At 36.8% G+C, this 24,804-nt stretch overlaps 1 protein-coding gene and 1 pseudogene across 1 annotated transcript in view; one reads left to right on the top strand and one right to left on the bottom strand.

Annotated features, from left to right (window-relative positions):
* Window positions 1-24,804, bottom strand: part of CDH20 (cadherin 20) — a 220,430-nt gene that overhangs the window by 133,867 nt on the left and 61,759 nt on the right. The window lies entirely within an intron of this gene.
* On the top strand, window positions 14,046-15,072 carry LOC116561742 (annotated as a pseudogene).

Here is a 24,804-nt window from a genome sequence, read left to right as displayed (position 1 = left end):
AATCTCAGCACTTTGAGAGCCCAAGGCAGTAGGATCGCTTGAGGTTGAGGCCAAGAGTTCAAGACCAGCCTGGGCAATACAGTGAGACCCTGTCTCTACCAAAAAATTTAAAAATTAAGCAGGCCATGGGGGTGTACACCTGTAGTCTCAGCTTCTGAAGAGGCTGAGGTAGGAGGATCACTTGAGCTCAGGTGTTCCAGAGTATGGTGAGCTATGATTGCACCACCGCACTCCAGCCTGGGTGACAGAGCAAGATCCTGTCTTAAAAAGAAGATACCCTAAGGACGTATCATAATTAAGTTGTATACATGGCATAGCTATGGAATACCATGCAGCGGTTAAGATGAACGAAGCAGATATATGGGTTCTGATGTGTAGAGATCATGAAGATTTATCAAGTACAAATAAATGCATAATACATATATAGGTATTAGGATTTATGGAAAAATCCATAAAATAATATATTTCCCTATGTGCATGAAGAGATGAATATCTGGAATAATTGATAGCAAGCTGACAATAATGGCTCACTCAGTAGGCTTAAGGGTGAGTCAAAGGGCTCTTTATTTGTACAAGTTGTATTTTTTGCATAAAAATGTATTCAAGTCTCTATTTTATAAGAACCAATAATAAGTGGAAGTTATAAATAGATAAAACTGAGTGAATAAAATTTGTGTATCATTTATACTTGGAAAACTGGTTAAATTACTTTATCATTGGTCCAGAGGAGAAATGGTAAATTGTGTTAGAAAATTTATTTACATGCATATAAGGAAGCATTTTTTAGGATTAGAAATGTTTTTAAGTGGAATTGGTTGCCTCTTCTTGGTATTATTCTCATTGAAAAGGTTGAAGGAGAGCTTAAATAACTAGGTTCCAAATATGTTTTAAGAAGAATTGTTCTATTCAATGGGCAAGATTACTTCTTTCTTTTTTATTTTTTTATTTTTATTTTTTTTTCCCAATTTATTTTATTGCATTTTAGGTTTTGGGGTACATGTGAAGAACATGCAAAACTGCTGCATAGGTACACATGTGGCAGTGTGATTTGCTGCCTTCCTCCCCATCACCTACATCTGGCATTTCTCCCCATGCTATCTCTCCCCAGCTCCCCGCCCCCCACCGTCCCTCCCCTATTTCCCCCCAACTGACCCCAGTGTGTAGTGCTCCCCTCCCTGTGTCCATGTGTTCTCATTGTTCAACACCCGCCTATGAGTGAGAACATGCAGTGTTTGATCTTCTGCTCTTCTGTCAGTTTGCTGAGAATGATGGTTTCCAGGTTCATCCATGTCCCTACAAAGGACCCAAACTCATCATTTTTGATGGCTACCTAATATTCCATGGTGTATATGTGCCACATTTTCTCTATCCAGCCTATCGTCGATGGGCATTTGGGTTGGTTCCAGGTCTTTGCTATTGTAAACAGTGCTGCAGTGAACATTCGTGTGCACGTGTCCTTATAGTAGAACGATTTGTAATCCTTTGGATATATACCCAGTAATGGGATTGCTGGGTCAAATGGAATTTCTATTTCTAGGTCCTTGAGGAATCGCCACACTGTCTTCCACAATAGTTGAACTAATTTACACTCCCACCAACAGTGTAAAAGTGTTCCTATTTCTCCACATCCTCTCCAGCATCTGTTGTCTCCAGATTTTTTAATGATCGCCATTCTAACTGGCGTGAGATGGTATCTCAATGTAGTTTTGATTTGCATTTCTCTGATGACCAGTGATGGTGAGCATTTTTTCATATGTTTGTTGGCCTCATGTATTCTTCTTTTGTAAAGGGCAAGATTACTTCTGAAATAAATTTCAACTTTGTAAGGCTATGAAACTTTTTGTTGTTGCTTTTTAACTTACGATATTCTTTATTGTCTTAATATTTGTCATTTTTATTATGATTATTTCAAGTCAACGTGACTTTCTTTATTTTTTTCTTTTTTTGAGATGGAGTTTCGCTCTTGTTGCTCAGGCTGGAGTGCAATGGCGTGATCTTGGCTCACCTCAACCTCCACCTCCTGGGTTCAAGTGATTCTCCTGCCTCAGCCTCCCAAGTAGCTGGGATTACAGGACCCTGCAATGACACCCAGCTAATTTTGTATTTTTAGTAGAGACAGAGTTTTCTCCATGTTGGTCAGGCTGGTCTCGAACTCCCCACCTCAGGTGATCCCCCTGCCTCAGCCTCCCAAAGTGCTGTGATTACAGGTGTGAGCCACTGCGCCTGGCCAACTTGACATTTTTAAGAAAATAGGGACAACTGTTTTAGATTTTTAATCTTTAATTATTATGGATCCATAATAGTTATACATATTCATGATATGTATAACTATATGTGATAGTTTGATTCAAGAATATACTGTATATGGTCAGATGTGGGTAACTTAGGTCCCATCACCTCAAGTATTTATCATTTATTTGTATTAGGAACATTGCAATTCTACTCTTAGTTATTTTTGAAATATGCAAATATAGTCACACTATTTTGCTACCAAACAGTAGATTTTCTTCCTTCTATGTAATTGTATTTTTGTACCCATTAGCCAATCTGTTTCCATCTGCCCCCTCCACACTACCCTTCTCGGCCTCTAGTAATCATTCTTCTCCCCATCTCCATGAATTGAATTGTTTTTCTTTTTAGGTCCCACACCTGAGTAAGAACATACAGTATTTTTCTCTCTGTGCCTGGTTTATTTTGTTTAACACAGTGTCCTCCAGTTCCATCCATGTTGTTGAAAATTACAAGATTTTACTCTTTTTTATGACTGAATACTATTCTGTTGTATATATGTACACATGTTCTTTATCCATTCATTCATGGATAGTTGCTTAGGTTGATTCCATATCTTAGCTATTATGAATAGTGCTGCAATAAACAGCAAGATTATGATTCTATGGCTAGATAATGTCTAAATACCCTTACAGGTATAAATTCCAAAATTCTAATTTAGAATCTTTCTGATTTAGCACCAAAGTCTTTTATCACTCTTTATCCTCATTTTGCCTCTATGATCTTATCTCCTTTAATGAATTCTTTGTGAAAGCCAGTGTTTCTCCAAATGCGAGCTGCATACCACTGGCCATTTAGAAAGTGCTTTTACATGTTACACAAATATGACATTAAATAATTCTAAATCACTAAATTATCAAATCACTGAGGGAAAATAGTTACTGTCTCTTTCAGTGCTTTTGATTGGGGTCGGGGAGAAAATCATCAACATTTTTCTGGTGCTTCATCTTTCCCTTTTAAACTGAGTGTGGGAAGATTTTGGGCTTTGAACTATAGTTATCAACAGTATATATTATAGTTTAATAATAGTTTGTTTTTCTTGTACGTATTTGTGGTTATCTTACGTTTCTGGTAGTTGTGGCATAAACTGTTGTTTGCTACCCAATATCCATTATTTGCTGCTTCTTTCCTAAGGAATCTCTTTATTATTGGTAGTGGCAATGTACCAGCTAAAAGACTGTTAGGACTAGCTTTCCTTGCACCTTTGTGTGGTCTTGTGACTTTGTCCTGGCCAGTGAGATAAGCAGAAATGCCATAGGTGACACCCAGTAAAGATGCTCACAGGATGCTGACTAATCTAGACATGCATACTTCCTTCTCTAGGCCCATTTTTCCTTCCTGCCTCCCATATAGATGAGATGGCTGGAGCAACAGTAGCTACATTGGATCATGAGGCAATCTTGAGAATAAAAAGACTCATGCTAAGAATGACAGAGCAGAAAAGTAGACGTCTACTTCTGCCTAATGACTATGATGCTGCCATTTCTAAGGTTGGACTCTGTCTCTCTGGACTACTTTTCGGTGAGAAATATATCTGCTTAAGCCATTGTCACTTTAGGTAGAGTATATAAAGGGACACAATTCTAACCGAAAGGGTAGGTGTTACTGGTTTTTCCATGTTAGCGATACAAAATTCAGTTCTAAAATAAATCTATGTCATTGGTATGCCATTAAGGTCCATTGGATCTGATTTGCATTTGAAATTTTTAAAAACAGATATAAATATTTGTAAGGACTGATACTTTATTATTTCTTCAAAGCCTTCAAAAGAACAAAGGGAAAATCTATTACTTTAACAGAAAAAAAAATAAATCTTGTAATTACTGTATAGGCCCATTAAACTCTTTTGAAAATCCAAGATACATAATAAGTTCTTAGTGATCTTAATATTATTATATTTTACATCTTGGAACATTGTGCTAGTTCATTGTCTTAGGAATTATTTCATCATTCCTCATTAATTATTAACAATTAGGCTAAGCAGACTATTAAGAAGACATAAGAATCATGGAATTCCCTAAATTTGAGACTGAAGAAGAATATATTAGTAATTCTTCAGTTTCCTCATTGTGTTACCCAAAGTATTGTATCATCTTTTAAGAATAGTATAAGAGGAGACTGCAGACATCATCTTTGTGGTCTGGTTTTAGCTTCCATTAAAAACAATGAAGAATTTCAAAGTTTATATTTTCCGCCCAAAATGATAAAGGAAAGAGATAGATAAATCTGGTTAAAAAAATTTACGATGAATCAAAGGGTACATGCAAAGAGGTGGAGAGCAGCATTTTACTTTTGACTGATGACGGTGAAATTAATCACATGCAAAATTAGAGATTGTGAGTTTTCAGAGGGTGATACTCTGCATGACTTTTCTCCAACTCAAGAAAAGCTGAGTGAACAATACATTTCTAGGTGCACCAAAACAATGGTATTTTTCTTCAGTTTGTCATTCAGTCAGGAAGGATTCCATCCAGTCCATCAGTATTTTGTGATGGGACTCTCACAAAGTGTGTGACAGTGCTACTCATCCTTTACAATGCCTGTGCTCCAGCATTTACTTGACCCAATGAGGTTTGGTGTATTTAACTTCTTATGAAATTTTAAATAAGTTTTTCATTATCCCTTTATTATTCCATAAATTATTTGTAAAATGACTTAAAATATATATTTAAAAAAAGGACCCATTGGACTCAGATGATAAATGACAATGATGATTTTTTTCCTGGTTTCTTGGGGGGTTAATTGAAAATAGGGAGCCAATTAGATGATAAATATACAGTTAGTGAAAGCATGACTGAATAAAACTGCTAGAATATAGCACAAAATCATAATAGAGATTGTATATATAGTTGGGGAAACATATCACATCAAAACCTTTTCTCATTATTTTAACTTTGACTTGCAGATGATGTCATTGTGTACGTGTTGATATTTTTCCTGCATTTAGAACTTCTTACTATAGGGAGTTATTGTTTACTGGATATGGCATTTCAGTTTGGACAGATAAAGTTCTGGAGATGGATGGTGGTGATGTCTGCCCAACAATGAAAATGTACTTAATGCCACAAAATTGTACACTTAAAAATAAGTAAAATAATAAATTTTACATTATTTATATTCTATCCAATTACAAATCTTTAAAATTCTTTATAATTTTTAAAAATAAATATAAAAAATTCTTGTCTTCTCAGGCAATCATGTACATTAATCAAAAAAACTTAAATTAGTTTCTAAAAATTGCTTTCATGATTTGTCTCATACATGCCTTTATTTTAGGTGTTCTACACATTTTTAGACAAAATTACTATTATATGGATATTGTACTATATAGATAGGTTCATGTAAGAAAGCAAATGCTTGCATAGAGAATCTCAAATCACTCATTTTGACACTTGTATACAATGGAGGCTATGTTAATTTGAGCTCACTATATTATACTGTTTTTAATTCACATCTATCTATAAAAATCTAATTAAACTAGAAAATGATGAAATACCCTAATTTCTTTAGTTCATTTGGAGCTACTGTCTTGCACAATGTGAGGGTCACAGGAGACTAATACATTCACATGGCTGAGATGAATTGATTTTGCTGAGTAGCTTCCCCTGTGCGTCTCTTGTTTCTGAATCAAGCTGCATGTAACAAGACTCTGAGATCTTATACTTGAATATTCAGTATCCAAGACCCTTGGAGTCCACACTTTGCATCTGTTACTTCCTTGTCTGGCTTCCCACTGGTTTTATTTCATCTCGTGCTATCTATAGTACCAACCACATCGGCATTTGGTAATTCTTTATTTTTTAGTTTCTGAAATACGATGGAGGGATCATGCAGTCTACAAGAAGACTCATTCATAAGAATTCAAATAAAAGATAATTTTGACTAAGACCAGAAAGCATGAAAACAACAGAGCAGGGTGAGAAATAAAATTATGTCTACGTCAAAATTAAGTTTCTCTTGATCTGCTGAGGTGTATTATGAACAGGTTGCCTGAAAAACTAATTGTCTTATGCATACATTATACTAAGATGTATGGAATTTGCATAGTAAACTGTGACACAGGAAAAGTGTTTTATATGTTCCCTTTGAAAATTTATTTCCATTTGTATGCTTCATGTTACCATCACATTTTTAAGTAGACTCCAGTTTTTCCTAGGAAATTGAAATACTTTAGTACTCTATTCATTGCAGGGATTTTCCTGCATTTTTTTTTTTTAACATTTCCACCAATAGATTCCTTTCAGAACACCTACAGAGGATATAAAAAATATATTGTAGTGCATTGTATTGATGTCAACAGAACTGTGTGTTTTCACCCTGGTGTGATGTCAGAACAATGCAGTGCATGTTTCACTGTGCCAACTCATTGGAATAAAAGACTCATTCAGAAAGAAATCCTTGGATGGTCACAGTTTTTAGGAGTTTTTATGCCTGGCCACACAAGCTTATAACTTTAAACTTTTCTTACAATGCATTATATATTCTTCCCATTGCAGCTGAGCTTTCATATTGAAAGCAAATATTTTTCTTTATAGAGCCAAAACATCTACTGATTTTTTGGTTAAGAAAATAAAAAATAAATATACTTTCTAGAATGATTGCATTCCAAGGCCAGGGTTAGCACATTTCATCCATGCTATTTTCTAAAACCCCTCATGTGAAGAGTGACGGCAGAATGTGGATTTCATAAATCCCACCATAGGAATTCCGAAACCCCAAAATAAGAGATTAACAGATGTGAATGTGTTTGGTACAGTGGATGCTTTGAAGATGAAAAGATTAAAACATTTTGTTTTTGCATGTACAAAATAAACATAAAGCATTTTATTTTAGATAGTTAGGGTCTGGGGAGAAAGATAAAATGAGTACTCTGCTGTAGTTCAGGAATTCTCCCTCTCCTGACTTCATTTTTTGTTGTTGTTGTTAAACTTTCATTTTCTTAATTACAAAAGTTAATTGTGACTATTGAAAAAAACTAGAAAATGCAAACATAAAGTATAAATTAAACTACCTTGTAACTTCTTTCTTACCCACCCAGAGATGTCCATTGTTCACATATTGGTGTTTATCCTTCCTTAGAGTATGTATGTTGCAAATATGGGTCATTTCCAACATATGATATGACAGCCTCATTCTAATCAGTATACCATGAACCTTTTCCTATTTAAGTAAATATTCAAAAGCATCATTTTTAATGGTTGTATTTTATCATAGATGAGCTATATAAAGCAGTAGTTTGATTGTAACACTTGGGCTATATTTATTTTTTAATCACTATTTTAAATCTTTTCTGATTCTATACCCCTTTTCAGCTGAATCACTGTGCCTTTGCTCCACCCATACTTCTCCAACAGATGGACTGTTGGACTATTCCTTTTTTTTTTTTTTTCTATTATAAGCAAAACCTGTTGTAATCTTTTTTGGACATATATCTGTGTACATGTTAAGTGTTTGTATAGTATAGCTTCCTAGAAGAGTAACAAGATGTGCGGCTTTTTAATTTTAATAAATATTTCCAAATTGTTAGAAAGTTGTACCAATTTACACCCTCAACAGCAGTGTGAATTTCCACATTTCTGCGCTTTCTTGAACATAACAAAATTTTGCCAACCTTATAACCAGAAACTCACATGTAGCTTAATTTATATTCCCAAAATAATTTTAAAAACTGATAACCTTTTCAGTGTTTATGTCTGTTTCTATTTCCATTTCAGTGAATTTTCTCTTTGAATTATTTGTATATTTTTCTATTAAAATATATCTTTTTAATTGATTTATGGAAACTTTTACCTCTTCATTTTTTATGTCTAGCAAATGTGTTCTTTCAGTTCATCATGTATCTTTTAATTTTACTTATAGTGCTTTTTATGCCATACATGTATTTTTTTCATTTTTTTTTACTTTTAAAATTACTTAAAAATTTTTTATTTCCATAACGTTTTGGGGGAACAGGTGGTATTTGGTTACATGAGTAAATTCTTTAGTGGTGATTTGTGAGATTTTGGTGTACCCATCACCTGAGCAGTGTACACTGACTCCAATTTGTAATCTTTTATCCCTTACCTCTTCTCACCCTTCCCCTCTTACCCGAGTCCCAAAGTCCATTATATCATTCTTATGCTTTTGCATTGTTACAGCTTAGTTTCCACTTATGAGTGAGAACATGATATTTGCTTTCCATTTCTGAATTACTTCACTTAGCATAATAGTCTCCAGTCCCATCCAGGTTGCTGCAAATGCCATTAACTCATTCCTTTTTATGGCCGAGTAGTATTCCATAGTGTGTGTGTGTGTGTGTGTGTGTGTGTGTGTGTGTGTGTGTGTGTATGTGTGTGTAAATAAACTTCTGTATCCACTCATTGACTGATGGACATTTGGGTTGGTTTCACATTTTTGCAATTGTGAATCATGCTGCTATAAACATGCATGTGCAAGTATCTTTTTCATGTAATGACTTCATTTCCTCTTGGTAGATACCCAGTAGTGGGATTGCTGCATCAAATGGTAGTTCTACTTTTAGTTTTTTAAGGAATCTCCACACTGTTTTCCATAGTGGTTGTACTAGTTTATTTTCCTACCAGCAGTGTAGAAGTGCCCTTTACCATATCCATACCAACATCAATTATTTTTTGATTTTATAAATTATGGCCATTCTTGCCATATGCATATTTTTAATTGCAGTACAAATTCAGTCATTTTCTTCATGAGTTCTAGGTCTTATGCCTATGCTGAGAAAGGCCTTCTCCTTTCAAAGATTATAAAAATACTTACATATGTTTCCTTCTAGGGCTATTATGTAGACATATTTAATCCACTTGAAGTTTGTTTTTGCTTAAAGGTATGAGGAGGGGATCCAATTTTATGCTTTTTCCAAAGAATATTTAGTTGTTTTTAAATCATTTCTTTTCCATTCCATCATTTGCCACTGATTTTAAATATCAGCTTAATATACCAAAAAGTCATGTCTCTCTGTTCTGTTCTCTGTTCAAAAATATGCTGTTTTAATTATTATAGCCTTATAATGTGTTCTGCTATCTGGTAGGAAGAAAAAAGCATTACCTCCTCAAGCAAAATTGTTGGGTCAGATTGATTTGGGATTCTGGGAAAGCTGTACTAATTTATACTTTCACTAAAAGCATATGCAAATACTTATTTCCCTTCACCTTACTAACATGTGTACATATGCATTTAATATGTTTTACATACATTTTTTAAAATTTCTAACTTCATAGATGAAAATGGTATGTCATAGGCTTTATTGTACGTATCTTTAATTACTAGGAAAGCTGAACTCTTCTTGATACTGTTACGTTTTGCTATTACTTTTAAATATTTTCAGTTCAGTTTAATGTGCTCATGTTGGGAGATCTGCATGTTTTAAAAATGGCTCATGCTTGAACTAAGGAGAACACAATGGTTGATCCAGGACAGAACAATTCTGAAACCAAAAATTAGGGAGCTGCCTACCTCTAGGAAACATAGTAAGACAATAGTAGTGCAAAAGGCAAAATTTCAATGAATTTAGTTTAAACATTGAATTGGTTTTTATTTACAATTTAAAAGTCATAAATAAGATTCTAGCCTCTGGTTCTCAGAATCAGAAAAGGTTCAAAGAATTCCCTGGCTGCAATGTGGTCAGACATTTATGGACAGAAAATGGAAGTCACAGGGACAGCTTAATAGGCAACAGCTTGGTGTTTTGTCTAATTCAAATCAGCTGGCTGACTATGATTGGCTGGAACTCAGCTACTGTGATCTGTGATTGACTGAGACCAGCTGTTAACATTTGTTACTTGAGTAAACTCCTAAGTTAGAGTTTAGTTAATGTACTAGGTTAGGTTACAATACATTACCTAAGGACTCAGGACAGGGGCATTCTCAGGCCCAATTTTAATTTAGTTTAACAATTGCCAACCTGTATTAGGCTTTGTTCTAAATGCTTTTTATTCCCTGGCTTATTAGATCCTCTCACTACTGTGTGGAGGCATTATGTCCATCCTCACTTTCTAATGAAAAAGTGGAGCTCAAGGAGATACACAACTTGCGTAAGGTCACAAAGCTAGCAAGTGGCCAGGCCACTTTGTGAACTTACGCGATGTGACCTCTGAGTCCAAATGTCGCGGTCGAAGGGTCTGCTGAGATGTGCCGTCTTTCCCCAGGACTGCCACAGGACCATGCTGAAGGAGCCTGTTCCCTTAAAAGTCAGGGCTTCAAAGTCTCTGAAAAAGTCGAGATGAGGATGCAGGGTGGGAGTGCAGAAGCACTGTGGGGACCTTTCTTCTCCATAATGAGAACCGTCTGGAAGACTTGCGTGGTTTATGGTGGCAAAATCATATATTAATGAAAACATTTCTAAGCAATCAGTTCAAAAATGCTCAGAATGGAGGCAGAGTATAGACTTGTTTTCAAAAGTAATGACAGTTTCAGTTTCTGCACAAGGTCATCCTTACCTGGAAGGGGTAAGTTGTAATTATTTATTTATTCTTTTAAAAGTATAGAGTCGAATGCTACTGCTTTTTCTGATTAAATTCGTGCTTACTTTTAAGTTGTAGTGTGGCAGATGAGGAGGTGACACTAGAATTGAAAAGGTCTGGTCTGTCATTTCTTTTTTTTTTTTGTATTAGTAAGTATTATCTTTTGTCCTTACTATCCATTTTGTGAAGTTTAGTTAAAATTAGGCAATCTATAAGTCCACATAGTGCAATATGACTTTTTGAGTAAAAAAAAACAGGTAGTGGGTGTTTTTTTGGCTTCCACAATTGGCTAAATTAAGAGTACCAAAAGGTTTAGTCAGGGTTCTGATTAACTCCTTGTTGCTGACTAGTTTGCTCTCTAAAGTAATGTGGGGTGAGAGAAGGAAAAGAAATATCAATCTAAAACTAAATGCCGGTAAGCAACAAGTCTTAGACTAGTTTACTTGCTGGTTTTACCTTGTACACAGGTCTAAACTGGGGTTTGAAGTGTCTCTGGCCACTTCTATTAATAATAATGTTAAAATCATATATGGTTCATTATAACATTGATCAATGCTCACTGCTCACTCAGAGAGGAAACTGGATTTGTGATACAACATTGTAGAGGAGAGGTTGAAACCAAGGATCATCTAGCCTGAAACCTATGTTTCCCTTAGTTCCTTCTTTTTGAAAAAATGGCACATCCAAACAGTTACTTATGCAAAGTTCTAGAAAGTACGTTTGTCCTTCAGTTCTCACACTCAGTAGATACCCCCGTACTGTCTCAGCTCTGAACCCAAAATGAATCTTGAGTCTTAATTTTCTCCATCTTTGCTACTAACATCTTCAAACTCTTATTTTTTACCAATTTTTTTTTCATTGGTCTCCTAACTGGCCTGCCCACTTCTTTTTCCCCACTTAATCATTTATTAACTCAGTATCCTAAATGATATTTTAAAATATTTTAAACCTCTTTTGCTTTTAAATTTTTTATTTTGAAATGATTTTAAATTTATAAAAAAAGTTACAAAAATAGTGCAGAGAGTTCTCATATATTCTTCATTCAGCTTCTCCTAATTTTAACATCTTACATATATAACCAATTTTGGAAAGCAGGAAATTAACATTGATGTAATACTATTAACTAAGCCTCATTCAATTTTCACCAGTTTTTCCACTAATGTTTCTGGTCCAAAATACAAGCCCATGTCCCACATTACATTTACTTGTTGTAGCTCTTTAGCGTCCTTCAATTTGTGACAGATCCTTACTCTTTCTTGACATTTGTTAAAAGCACTGGTCAGTTCGTTTATAGAATGTTCCCCAATTTGGTCTGGTCTGTTGTTTTCTGTGATTGGATTGGGTTACACATTTTTAACAAGAATTATCCCAAGCGTGATGTTGTGTTCTTCTCAGTACGTTCTATCCGGGACTTGATGCCTTGTTAAAGATACAAATTTGATCATGTTACAAACCTTCAAAGGGTTTCCATTTTTCTGAGAGTAAAAGGTGAACTCTTCTAAGATCCTGCATAATTTGGTCCCTGTTACTTTAATTCATGCCTTTTGTAAGGGCCAATACAATTTAAAATTAACAGGCTTAATTCTTCTTGCTGAAAATAGAAGGAAAGACTTCCCCCTCCCCAACCCTTTATTCTTAGAGCATTTACTTAGAAGACTTGTAATTGTTAACTTCTTTCTCTGTCTCTGTGAAATATATGTAAATCTTCTTGAAAGCTAAATAAGATACTGGCCAGTTTTAGACACAGGAATGCCTTTCTCAAGGACCTGGGAGATATCTTTTTCAAATGTAATTAGGGAAGACAGTGCCCCTATTTCCAGGTTTCTGTGGGAGATCAGGTGCCTCACTCCAAGTTGCAAAATTATCTCATATCATTAAAAGTTTATTTTTCTTTTGAATAAAGGCAATCGTTAACACAGATGGTCACCTCAACTACCAAGTAAATATAGAAAGACCTATGTGTGACAAATGTTGTTGCCAAATCCTCTTACTTGTCAACTAGTTATTGTTTATCTTGACGACAACTATGTACCACATGGTAAGAGGATGAGATGTCTTTTGATCTTTGGAATCTCTTAATGGATTCCCTGTGATAGGTATCATATTCTTATTCATTGCTTTTTCAATAATAAGATTACTTCCTTTCTCTTCTAGTCTGTAGAGAGATTTTCTGTATTTGGAGGAGATTTTGTTTTTAATGTTGTTTCCCCAACACCCTTTCCTGTAATTGTTAACTTCTTTCTCTGTCTCTGTGAAATATATGTAAATTTTCTTGAAAGCTAAATAAGCTTCTGGCCAGTTTTAGACACAGGAATGCCTTTCTCTTTCCTGTGAACTTACTATGGCTTTCCTTCATATTTCAAAAAGTGCAAAGTTGTTGCTTGCCATATAATCCTCTGCCTGAAATCCTCCACTTTCCTCCACCTCTTCATTTAAGTAGCTCCTTTCATTCTTCAGGACTAAGTTCAGATATAATATTCCTAAAGACACCTTTCTCAACCACTCTGTCTAAAGAAGCCACCCCTTCCAGGGATTCTGTCACATTATCCTGTTTCTATCTTGCAGAGTATTTAATACAATCTGTAATTATTGTACTTATTAATTTATTGATTTATTTATAGTGTTCTGCCCTCCACTACACTGCAGGCTGTAGCAGTTACAGACTCCCCTACCCTCTGTCCAATTCGACCCCATCTGTCTTGTTTATGTCTGAAGCCTTCATACCTAGAACAGTGACTGGGACGTAATAGGTGCTTGATGCAGGTAGTTGATTATAATGAAGATGTACATCTACTTTTATCTTATTCCTTATCAATCTGTGGAAGTCTCAACAAATTTTTTAGCAGGCTCTGTATTTAACAAATGCATGAAATAATTATATTGAAAAAATAATACATGAAAAATTCACCTTCATACCTGAAGAGAAATAGGCCCAAATGCTTGTTTTTTAAAGGAAAATCTGTGATTTTTTTACAAAACCCACTCAAATATTTTAGGAAAGCTTTCATGTTAATTCTGGGTACAGCTGGGGCCATTTGAATTGTAGCATTGACTAATTGGCCAGTGTGAACATCAATTAGTCCTGAATAAAGAGCAGGAGATGAATGCCAAGAAGGAGGAAGTGGAGGCTCAGATTGTTCAGCACATCTACTAGGAATCTGCACATCCTAACAAAGAACGGACCTTCTGCAAGACCCTTGAGATGGTGGAAGCCTTGAAGTTATGCTGGTATTTGAAGGAAGGCTTAACGCAGTGCTTCTCAACCTGAAGCATACAGCACAGTCCTCTGGAAAGCTTGTTTAACACAGGCTGCTGGGCCTCACCCTTGAAGAAGTTTCTGATTCTGTAGGCATTGGGACCCAAGAATTTGCATTTTAACAAGTTCCCAAGTGATCCTGCTGACATTGGTCCAGGCTCCACACTTTGAGAACCACTGCTTTAAAGCGTTAATTGATTAGAAGAACCTGATGGAATTTGTTTATAATGGTCTTTTAAAATTTATTTTATGTAACTTTTTAGAGATAGGGTCTTGCTGTGTCACCCAGGTTGGAGTGCAGTGGCACGATCATAACTCACGGCAATCTTGAACTCCTGGGCTGAAGCAATCCTCCTGCCTCAGCTCACTGGAGTAGCTTGGCCAACCACAGCTAAGTTTTAGTTTTTTTTTAGAAATGGGGTGTCTTGCTATATTGCCCAGGCTGGCCTCAGACTCCTGGCCTCAAGCCATCTTTCACTTTGGCTTTGCAAAGTGCTGGAATCACAGGCATGAGCCACCATACCCAACCCTGCAACAGTCTTTTAAGAGTTGACAGTGGCCTTTCTCGCTCCCTGGCCATCTCAGCGGCAGCTCTTGGTTGGGGGCCATCCTGCACCTAAGGTAGGAAGATGATGGCTGCAAAGAAGATAAAAAAGCTGCTGGAGTTGATCAACTCTAGGCTCCAAATCATTATGAAAAGTGGAAAGTACGTGCTGGGGTACAAGCAGACTCTGAAGATTGAGATGAGGCAAAGTGAAATTGGTCATTCTCACTAACTGCTAACATCTGCCCAACTTTGAGGAAATCAGCAATAGAGTGATATGCAATGCTGGTAAAAACTGGTGTCCATCACTACAGTGGCAATAATATTGAACTGGGCACAGCATGAGGAAAATACTACGGAGTATGCACACTGGCTATTATTGATCCAGGTGATTCTGATATCGTCAGAAGCATGCCAGGACAGACTGGTGAAAAGTAAACCACATAAAATTTCCCTTTGATAAAATTTACCAGAGCTTGTTTTAAAAAATAAGAGTTGACAATGGTTTTTTTAAAAAATTAAACAAATGTTCAATTTTTTTAACTGCCAAGGAAAAGGGTCTCTTTTTTCATGCTCCATTTATAAGGCTTCCATCTCTGTATCTCAGCTCTTATTTATTGAGCATGTACTAGTTTCACATATTATTTTATTTAATCTTTAAAATTGCTGGGTAAATCCCTATTTTACCCATGAATTATTATTATTACTATTTTTTTCTTGTATTTAAGGTGATAGAGCCAAGATTTCATTTAGCATTTTCAATATCTTGCCTTATATCCTGATGTAGAATTTCATTGCTCCCTGCAGATCCACTCTGGATTTCTATATCTGGAGTCTATAATATGATATTGGGGAAATCTGCTGAAACTTTTCCTAGGGATTTTCTTCCTTTATCAGACATTATCATATTTTGGTGGGCTAGTGGCCTCTATTCTCAAAACAAATACTTAAAATAAAATTCAAGATTCAAAGACAAAATACACCTATCGGTTTTTAAGTAATAAGCCGTGATTTTCTGATTAGATACATTACTCCTCACTCTGGAATCACAGAATCTTCTCTTAATAGTTTATTTTTAAAATTTAATTTAATTGTATTTTAAGTTCCAGGGTACATGTGCAGGATGTGCAGGTTTGTTACATAGGTAAACATGTGCCATGATTGCTACACCTATCAACGCATCACCTAGGTATTAAGCCCTGCATGCATTAGCTATTTATCCTGATGCTCTCCCTGCCGCCCCCTCCCCCTGACATCCCCCAGTGTGTTGTTTTCCTCCCTGGGTCCATGTGTTCTCATTGTTCAGCTCCTACTTATAAGTGAGAACATGTGGTATTTGGTTTTCGTTCCTGTGTTAGTTTGCAGAAGATAATGGCTTCCAGCTCTACTCATATCCATGCAAAAGAAATGATCTCATCCATTTTTATGGCTGCATAGTATGTCATGGTGTATATGTACCGTATTTTCTTTGTCCATTCTATCTTTGATGGGCATTTTGGTTGATTCCATGTCTTTGCTATGATGAATAGTGTCGCAATGAACATAGGTGTGCATGTATCTTTGTAATAGAACGATTTATATTCCTATGGATATATATCCAGTAATGAGATTGCTGGGTCAAATGGTATTTTTTTACCCATGAATTATTTAAGCTTGTAGGCAGTGTGATTATTGCCCAGTGATAGAGCTGGTGCTTCCACAGGGCTCTCTGACTCCAGGATTAGGCATCTTTTTGCTGCACTGCTTGTCAGCCTGAAATAAAACTAATTTTAAGAGTAATTGGTAACACCTTGAGGTGTTATATGACTGAAGTAGAAATTACTCATCAGCTTGAGGTGAGCCTGATCTAACACAGAAGGCTGGTTAAGCCAAAAAAAATGTCCTAATGTGAAGTGCTGCATCTAGGTGTTTTGTTACCCAAGAAAGATGGTAGCCTTGTTTTCCAAGAAATATTTTAAAGCTAACTTTAGCAAAACATTCATTTTGTACGTGAGTCTGCATAATTTGTCTAAGTGGCAAAACCAAATTGACCTTTTTTTGCTTAATTGCCTACATGATTCAATGAGTTCTCTATCAAGAGACATTAAGACAAAACAAGTTCTCCTTAACATCCCAGAAATGCATGGATCACCTTGAAAATCTCTGAAAAACTAATAAGAAGAAGCAAGTGACTGAGTTCATAATGATTTCCCTTTCTCTAAGCCAAAATTGATGGCCAGGAGGAAGGCATTGAAAGCCAGTATATACTGACACTATTTATAAGATCTTGATATTTTAGACTTGTATTGCACCATTCATCCTAGGATCATAAAAATGGTTGTTAAAATTTATATGATATTAGTCTGATTAACCCTGAGAAGGGTAAAAATAAAGGATTGAGGAGAAATATTTATTTCACAAGGGTTGGGACTTTAATATACAGAAAGCTGCATAAATCTGCAGATGTTCTAATTAGATTCAGCTGAACTGCTTCAGAATGCACGATAACATGGATTCACTCTGCCAACGACTAAGAATAACTTTTCTGGTGCAAAAAAAATGTTCAAGTTTCAATATTGAAACATAAAATACCCCAGCCCAGGGGATGGATTCTTTTCACATCAATTTCTTCATTGGCTGAAATTTCTCTAGAAGTTAAGTTGCTCCTTTATTATAAGACTTAAACAGAATTTGCTAAATGGTACCCTAATGGTATTCTTCCCAGGTTATACTACCTGGAATCCTATTTTCTGTTAATAGTTAAACATTAACCTTAGATCACTGGAATACATTAGGCAAGTTATTCATATGGTACTTAATTTACAATCAGGGAGTAGTTTACGCCATGAGAAAATCTGGCTCATAAAGAGCATGACATTAAGGAATCAAGAGATGTATTTCATAAGATAGTTTTGCTAGTCAATTTCCTTTTATTCCTTGAATATATGCTGGTTTTTAAATCTCAGGAAAGTTATTCCTTTGTGCTGGCAGGGAAAATCTTTGTTGTCCTACATTCAGAAGTATTTCAGTAAATCTTATCAGAGAATTTGTTGAGGCCCAAGTTATAGCCAGGGTGAAGAATAAGCTTTCCTCTGGCACAAGAATCCTACTGGATTCCCAAAGACATGAGGATCCCTTTGGTGTCTAACTTTGAAAAGTTTATCAGCACCAGAATGCTTTCCACTTCCACAGAACCTGGCTGTCAGATCCAGCTGGGCCTTCTAATTTACCTGTTTCTAGGTCTGAGAAAGCAAGGTGATGGAAAATGACCCTTTACAAATGTAGTCAAGGGGAAATGTGAGAGAAGCTGTGTCTAGAACCTCATGTTCCACTGCCTGCCCCTTAGACAAACCAACCTTCGGTCAATATTTCCTCAATTATATTTGATAAGCCAACCTATTATCCTTAATTAAAATGTTGGCAGGCAGTATTCATGTGAATTTATGCCAAGGATTTCTTATAATCTCCTTGTTTTATGGTTTCCTATTTTGAATAGTGAAAGAATAATTTTATAAACCCTTCTGAAGGGGAGTCTCTTGTAAATGCAAACTTTATCTCCCTCATAATCTTTTTGGATCTCTGTGAATTTGCATGGAGCAAAAAATACATTGCTCAAGCATGCTATGTTTTAATTTATTAATAGAAACAAAATAGTTGTGAAAGGCATTTGTAGGAAATTGATTTGAAATAGATGTTACCGTGGCATACACATTAGTCTGCGACGTTAGGAACAATGAATGTGGAAAATCAACATTATTTATAGACTTACCAGCTACCTATTACTGTAGAATCTGAAGTCAGGGATATAATAAATATGTAGAGTCATGTCCTAGCACTTACATTTAGCCCTTTGTTGTCCAGTATCTAAGTCACTTTATCTTGTTTTCCTGTTATCCTATACATAAATATATGTGTGTAACATACACACACACACCCCTGATCATTGATATAAAAACAACAACATCAACAACAAAAACTGGTCACTAATGTGTAGAACCCAATAGTGCCTGTAACATAAAAGAACCCAATAAATGTGAGCTCCCTCTTCCCATCCTAAATCCCTTTGCTTATTTCTTGGGTATTTTCCTTTCTCTCCTTACTTTTATCAAAGGATAGGTTGGAAATTTAAAAAAGACGAAACTGGAATAAGCTTATTAGAATGCTGTGCAGCACATTGCACAAGGAAATATTGGCAGATGAGTTTGAACATGGGTAAAATAAGTACGAGAATGATTAGTGCCTCTTCTCATTCCAAGATAGTGTCCTCTATTAGCATGGATGCTGGAGATGCAGCTGCACAGAGAGCATAGTCTGGTATGCCAGAGGTAGGAAATATTCCGGGGGGGCAGCCCTTCAACGCATCAGATCAAATGTTCTCAGCCCGAGGAGGCCAATCCCTCAACTCTAAGGTTAAGTCTAAATAGTAGCCAACTTCCTCTTTCACACTAAATACTTATTATGAGTCAGGCCCTTGTCATTTGGGGTTTCAAGCCAATGATAAAATCTTTCGTCATTTTCCAGTTTCTATTGAATATCAGTGGGGTACCAAAGACTGACTGGAGCTCATTCCTTGGTTCTTCATCCCGAGATTTCCTTTATTATATGGTCCAAGACTAATAACTTCCTAACACTATCTATCACTTGATATCTTTACACAAAAACATCTGCCTCCTGTGAATTGAATCCTAGAAATAAAATTGTGCAGGTATTAGGGTGATGCAGTTACCTGAATCTGGCAGAAGCACTTTTGACATAGCTAACACAATTACAGAACAAGAGGAGGTAGAGGTTGTGTTTCCTTTGTCTCTTTTTTAACTACTGAAATTACATTGTAGTAGCAGGATTTCCATCAAATCTAGGTTCGATAGACATTCCATCTCCTTTTGCTCATTTTCACTTGCACATAATCTCGGTTATGTGACACATACCAGAGAAGAGAGTTCTGCTTTTGCCTTTAGGTCTTTCGCAAGTTAACTGAAAAAAGAATGAATTGTCAGATTGACTGTTATCTCACTAATCATATCTGCCCCCAAGTTAAGCAGTATCTACTTTTCCTTGCTCTGTCTAGAGCTGACAGTCTAGACAAGAGTTAATGCTCATTAGCAGGCTGGAGAGGCCCATGGACCTCCTTTGCCAGATAGTGTGATGTTTTCCTCTTCTGATAGAATTTGGAAAGAGGCTGTGACCACAGGTCAGGGAGGTGGACATGCAACAGGAAGCAGCCCTATTGTCCCCTCACTTGGTAACGGTCTCACAGTACAGCAACACATTCAGCTCCCAGGATAAAAGCAGGTGTTTTGCTTTAATTAAGACCAACAAAGACTTTTCTGTTCTCAATAGGCTTATATTTTTAGACGCGAAGGTAAGGAGGAAGAGAACATTATCCCATTCTGTGCATAAAAATAAAGATTCAGCATGAACTGCATAATTAAGAACTAAAAGGGGGAAATGCAATTCAATTAAAACTGACAGAATAATACACGGAATCAATGGCTTTATTTGGTGCTTAATGATGATACTGTTTTCATTTCATTATACATGAGTCATAACCAGCTTTGCCTTACTTTAATTGTATTTTTTGCAGAGTAAACCAAAGTATGCAATTTGCAGTAGACTCATCAATTAAAAAGAGGCTGATTTAAGATGATCATAAATTGATCCCTGAGACTGAAACCAAAGTTTTTCCGTTCCAATATATTAACTTATTGGAATGATGAGTAATTTTAAGCAGCAGTGGAGAGAGGCATTGGTGGGGGAGGTGGATATCAGTAAACAAAGATTAAAGACTGATATCCATAAAAAATGACAGTGGTATGTTTTCCAGTGGGGAAATGATATGGCAATGTATTTTTGATCCAGTGAGCTGAACAAAACATGATGGGATTTTGGCTTCCTCGGAGAGGAAATGCTAGATTGGGCTGCCTGTGTAAAATGAATCATGATATTGACATAAAATCAAGTGTAACAGGGAGATATCATTTCCATATGTGGTCTTCTAGCTTTATGGGTTTTAAAAATGGAACATGAGACCCAAGGAAAGCAGAAAGAAGGGATCAGTATTAGAAGTCAGGCTACTTAAGTACTTTATGGAGTTAATGCTGGAGTATAGGACATGTTGCTGTGAGGAACATTCATTAAACTTCTCCGACATCATACTCTGTGGGGTAAGACAATTGCTGATGTTCTATGAACCCCGCGGAAAACCCGATGTGAATTAGCAGTGAATGACTACACAGTCAGGATCTGAGAGGTTGGTCATTGCAAAATGTGTCTGACTTTTGTCTTCATTCCATTAGTCATGTGGATAAAAGTTCCATGCTTGACTTCAAGTTTACTGTATAAACAGGCAGATGAAGGCCCTCTCATTTACCCATGACAACCCTGTGCTCCTCAAAAGCTGGCAAGTTTGGGCCAAGGAAATAGTAATTTTCCCTTCGTGGGGTAAGGAGACCACCCTGTCCTCCCTGGAAGACTTGCACTGGCCACTCAGAACATGCAGATATAGGCTAGATCTTCCCACAGTAAATACATCCTTCTAACTCATTTCTATTTGTTAAATTAGTGTAATCTTTCTTACTGGGCCATGCTTATTTCTGACTGGGCCATGGTGACTATGGCATTGAGTCCTGTAGAGTGACCTGGAGTGGACAAAGGAAAAGCAAAGCTCACAGAAAATTATATACTCAGAAGTCTCAAAGCCCACAAAGGAATAAAACAAGAAGGCCTGTGCTCTGTAGATAGAGGAGACTCTCTTAAATTCATAATAACTCATCCGTAAGAACCATTTTTACATCTTCTTAAATATTTTATATTTTCCTTTTCTTTTTTGTTTTCATGCAATGAAAATAAAATGTCAGTATGCTGGTCAGCAGAAAGGTTTTTCAGACACTTCCATAGATTATCGCTTAAATACTTGGCTCATCATTTAATCTTCTAATTATGATCTTCTAATCATAACCAGCTATTTGAGTAAATATGTACATATAGATATATATACATTATTTTAAGAAGACCATAATTAAATTGATATTACTCTTTTCAGGTTCCAGAATGACATAGTTTTTATAGGATTGTTAGAGGTAAGAACTATCATTTACAAAGCAGATAAGACTATAAAATTAGAGTAAGTAAGACATGTACTACGTATGATTTGTATACTAGTTGTGTTAGACAAATATTGACCGATTCAGACTCTCATCCATTACAGTCTGTAAACAGCACAATTCAATTGCTAGATGGCTACACAGGCTAGGGATGTAGTTAGTTGGTAAGAAGCCATAAGTTACACTGACCTTGTTAGGATTCAAACAAATAGCCTTGATCTTGTTGCACTCTGACTTAGCTAGAAGAACAAGTGAATCACAGGTAGAAGACTACATTTGTTTGGAGTTGTAGCATTCATTCATTCTTGTATTAATTCCTACATTCAACAAATACGTTTCGTGCATGTCTTATGATTCAAGCATTATACTAAGTGCTACATATTTATTTTAATAAACACTTTATAGAACTACGTGCCAGGCATTGACTCATTTAATTCTCATAATTACTCTATAAGGTGCGTTTCCCTCATTTTACAGATGAGGAAACTAAGTCACAGAAGTTGAGCAACTTGCCCAAGTTTACATGGCTAGTAAGTGGCAGAGCTGAGATATCAACTCAGGCAAGCTGGCTCCAAAGTCTGTGTTCTTAACCACACGACAGAGTCTCTGTCCTCCGGGAATTTACAGTCCAGAGGGAATACAGACAATAAACAGGTGAGCAAGAAAGAAACAAAAAATGATGAGCTATGATACAGCTATAAAAATGATGAGCTGTAACAAGCAAGGTAGTGGAAGACGATAAATGGCTGCATAGGGTGGTCCGGAAGTGACATTTACATGAGGCAGGATTGGTTAGAGGGAGCCAGCCAGGGAGCACTGAGAGTATCAAGGCCCTGAGAAGGCCTTGAATGCTAAGAAACTCCACAGGGCTGCACAGCTGCAGCAGGCAGTCATGTGCTTGTTGCCTCAGGAGCAGGTGGGCCAGGTCAGGAGGACTCCAGGTAAAATGCCTGGAAGAAACTTTATGAGGCAGAGAAAATTATTTTCCTGGATGAGATAAAATATTCCTTCAGTATGGGGAGTTTGGGTGAGGATGGGAAATAGATGTAAGGCGAGTAAGGAGGGCAGAGACGTAGTTGGGTTCCAGAGAAAGTCGTAGGGAAGTAGTCAACCCCCAAGAATCCAGAAGATACTGGGATTGGGGCAATCTGTTTCTTACATCCTAGGTTAGATTCCCATGGAAGCAACACCTACCTCTCCTACTAGAGTAACTGGCAGCATGTTATATCTGGGATCTTGGATAGTTTCGCAGAGACTCTGGTGCCTCAGTACAGCATAGAAGGCAAACAGTTCATGGTCCTCAGGAACATATGTAGTGGCAAGAGCAGCCAGGTTTGAAGGGATAATACAGAGAGCAATAAGGGATTCTTAGAGGAGACTTTGTGTGCACAAACTGCAAATGCTCTCAGCAATGTCTCACTACTATGAAGGCCTCCCCTGGCCCCAGGAAGTTAGGTCAAACCCAGGAAAAGCAGAATTGCTATTTACTGGGGATTAACTGCCTGCCACCTCTGCAGGATAGAGGCTCAGAATGGAAGGGGAATAATGAAAATTTAAAGCTGACCTCTTGCTCATATGAGTTTATGGACTGAAGTTCCTACCTGCTTCATGTGGAGCTATCTTCCGGGTTTGCTAACAATTCACCTGCAGCATGCATCCACACTGTAGGTTGATTACAAACTCTAGGATGAAAGCCAAGTCATCTGGAGGCAACATGTGTAACCCTGTGGGAGAGCTGTCTCACAGAAAGGAGCTTGATTCCTAGAAGTCACTGTTGATTCTGGAAATATCAGTGGGCTATGATGAGGCTGAATTTGAAAAAGTATAAGAGAATGTTTTAAGCCTTCTGAGCAGAGGACAAACAGGTGACGGTACCCATAGATGTTTTAAAAAAATTGTTAATTTTTAGTACATTAAATTATTGATTTCCAGAAGACTTCCTGCAAAGGAGTCCTGAAAATAATTTTTGTGGCTTCTAACTTGGACGGTGATTTTTCTGAATGAACTAATACTCTTTCAGGAGAGGAAAGGGCAATATTATTAATAGCAGCATCCACTAGAGTGAGAGCACTCTTCTGTAGTCTCTCTAAGAAATGGCTATTAAGGTTAAAGTGAATTGAATCCCCTCAATGGTGCTTGTTCCTAATTTACCAAGAGGTGCCTCTCCACATGTTGTGTGTGCATGAACACACACATGCACACACACACACACACACACACACACACACACACACACTGTGTGAGTGCACAGGAGAGATACTATGCCTGGAGAGAGACTGGAGAACAGGACTTCACTACAAGGCTGGTGCACGGTCTCAGAAGGAAATGGTTTCTAAGACTATCGGAAAAGGACAGGTTCTCCTTTAAATTTTTTTAAAAGTTTGCTTCATCAAAAGAAAGAAACACTTTGCTATGGAATATCCAGACTTGAAGTATGTTATGGGTGTCTCAGGAAGCCAGAAAAGACCATGAGAGTGTAGGATAGGCTTGGAGGGCACCCACTTGCTTCTTGCATAGACATTAATTATCGGGATTTATGACTATGGCAAGCCGTTGGATTAGGAATCAGCAGCCAGAGGCTGCTGCTTACATACCCAGGTAGGGGAGAGTCATCAGCATCATGCCTATTAATGCATTTAGAAGGAACAAGTTTATTGTTATGTGGGCAACTGAAGGGAGGGAAGCTTAAAAATTTTAAATCCATGTACCTCTATCAATGGTGTGACAGTTTTCTCTAGCATTGTTTACCTAGTTGAGTACGGGTGTGGGGGTCAAATTGCTAGAGACAAATAAAGGCAGGAGGGAACTGTTGAATACTGAGAAGGGCATCTATGAATTGGAAGTCATGGGAGGCCATAGGATTTTTTTGTTGTTGTCACTAGTGATAGAGATTGAGTCTTGTTTTGCTGGCTAGGCTGGTCTCAAGTCTCAAACTCCTGGCTTCAAGTGATCCTCACACCTTGGCTCCCAAGTGCTGCAATTACAGGTGTGAACCACTGTATCAGGCCAATTTTTAAAAGTTTTATTTTATAATTAGAGGAAGTGTATTCTTTGGTCAAAGGTGCATGAGATTCACTCCCTTGCTAGAATCTCCAAACAAGCTTTCAAGTCATAGAATTTTTATAGTGAGAGCATTTGAACCTTTTTTTTTTTTACTAG

The sequence above is a fragment of the Sapajus apella genome, unplaced genomic scaffold, assembly GCF_009761245.1.
Source record: "Sapajus apella isolate SASKATOON/1434 unplaced genomic scaffold, GSC_monkey_1.0 scaffold30, whole genome shotgun sequence".
Classification (NCBI taxonomy): Eukaryota; Metazoa; Chordata; class Mammalia; order Primates; family Cebidae; genus Sapajus; species Sapajus apella.
The sequence above is the reverse complement of the archived record's forward strand: the minus strand, read 5'-3'. Positions and strand labels throughout refer to the sequence as shown.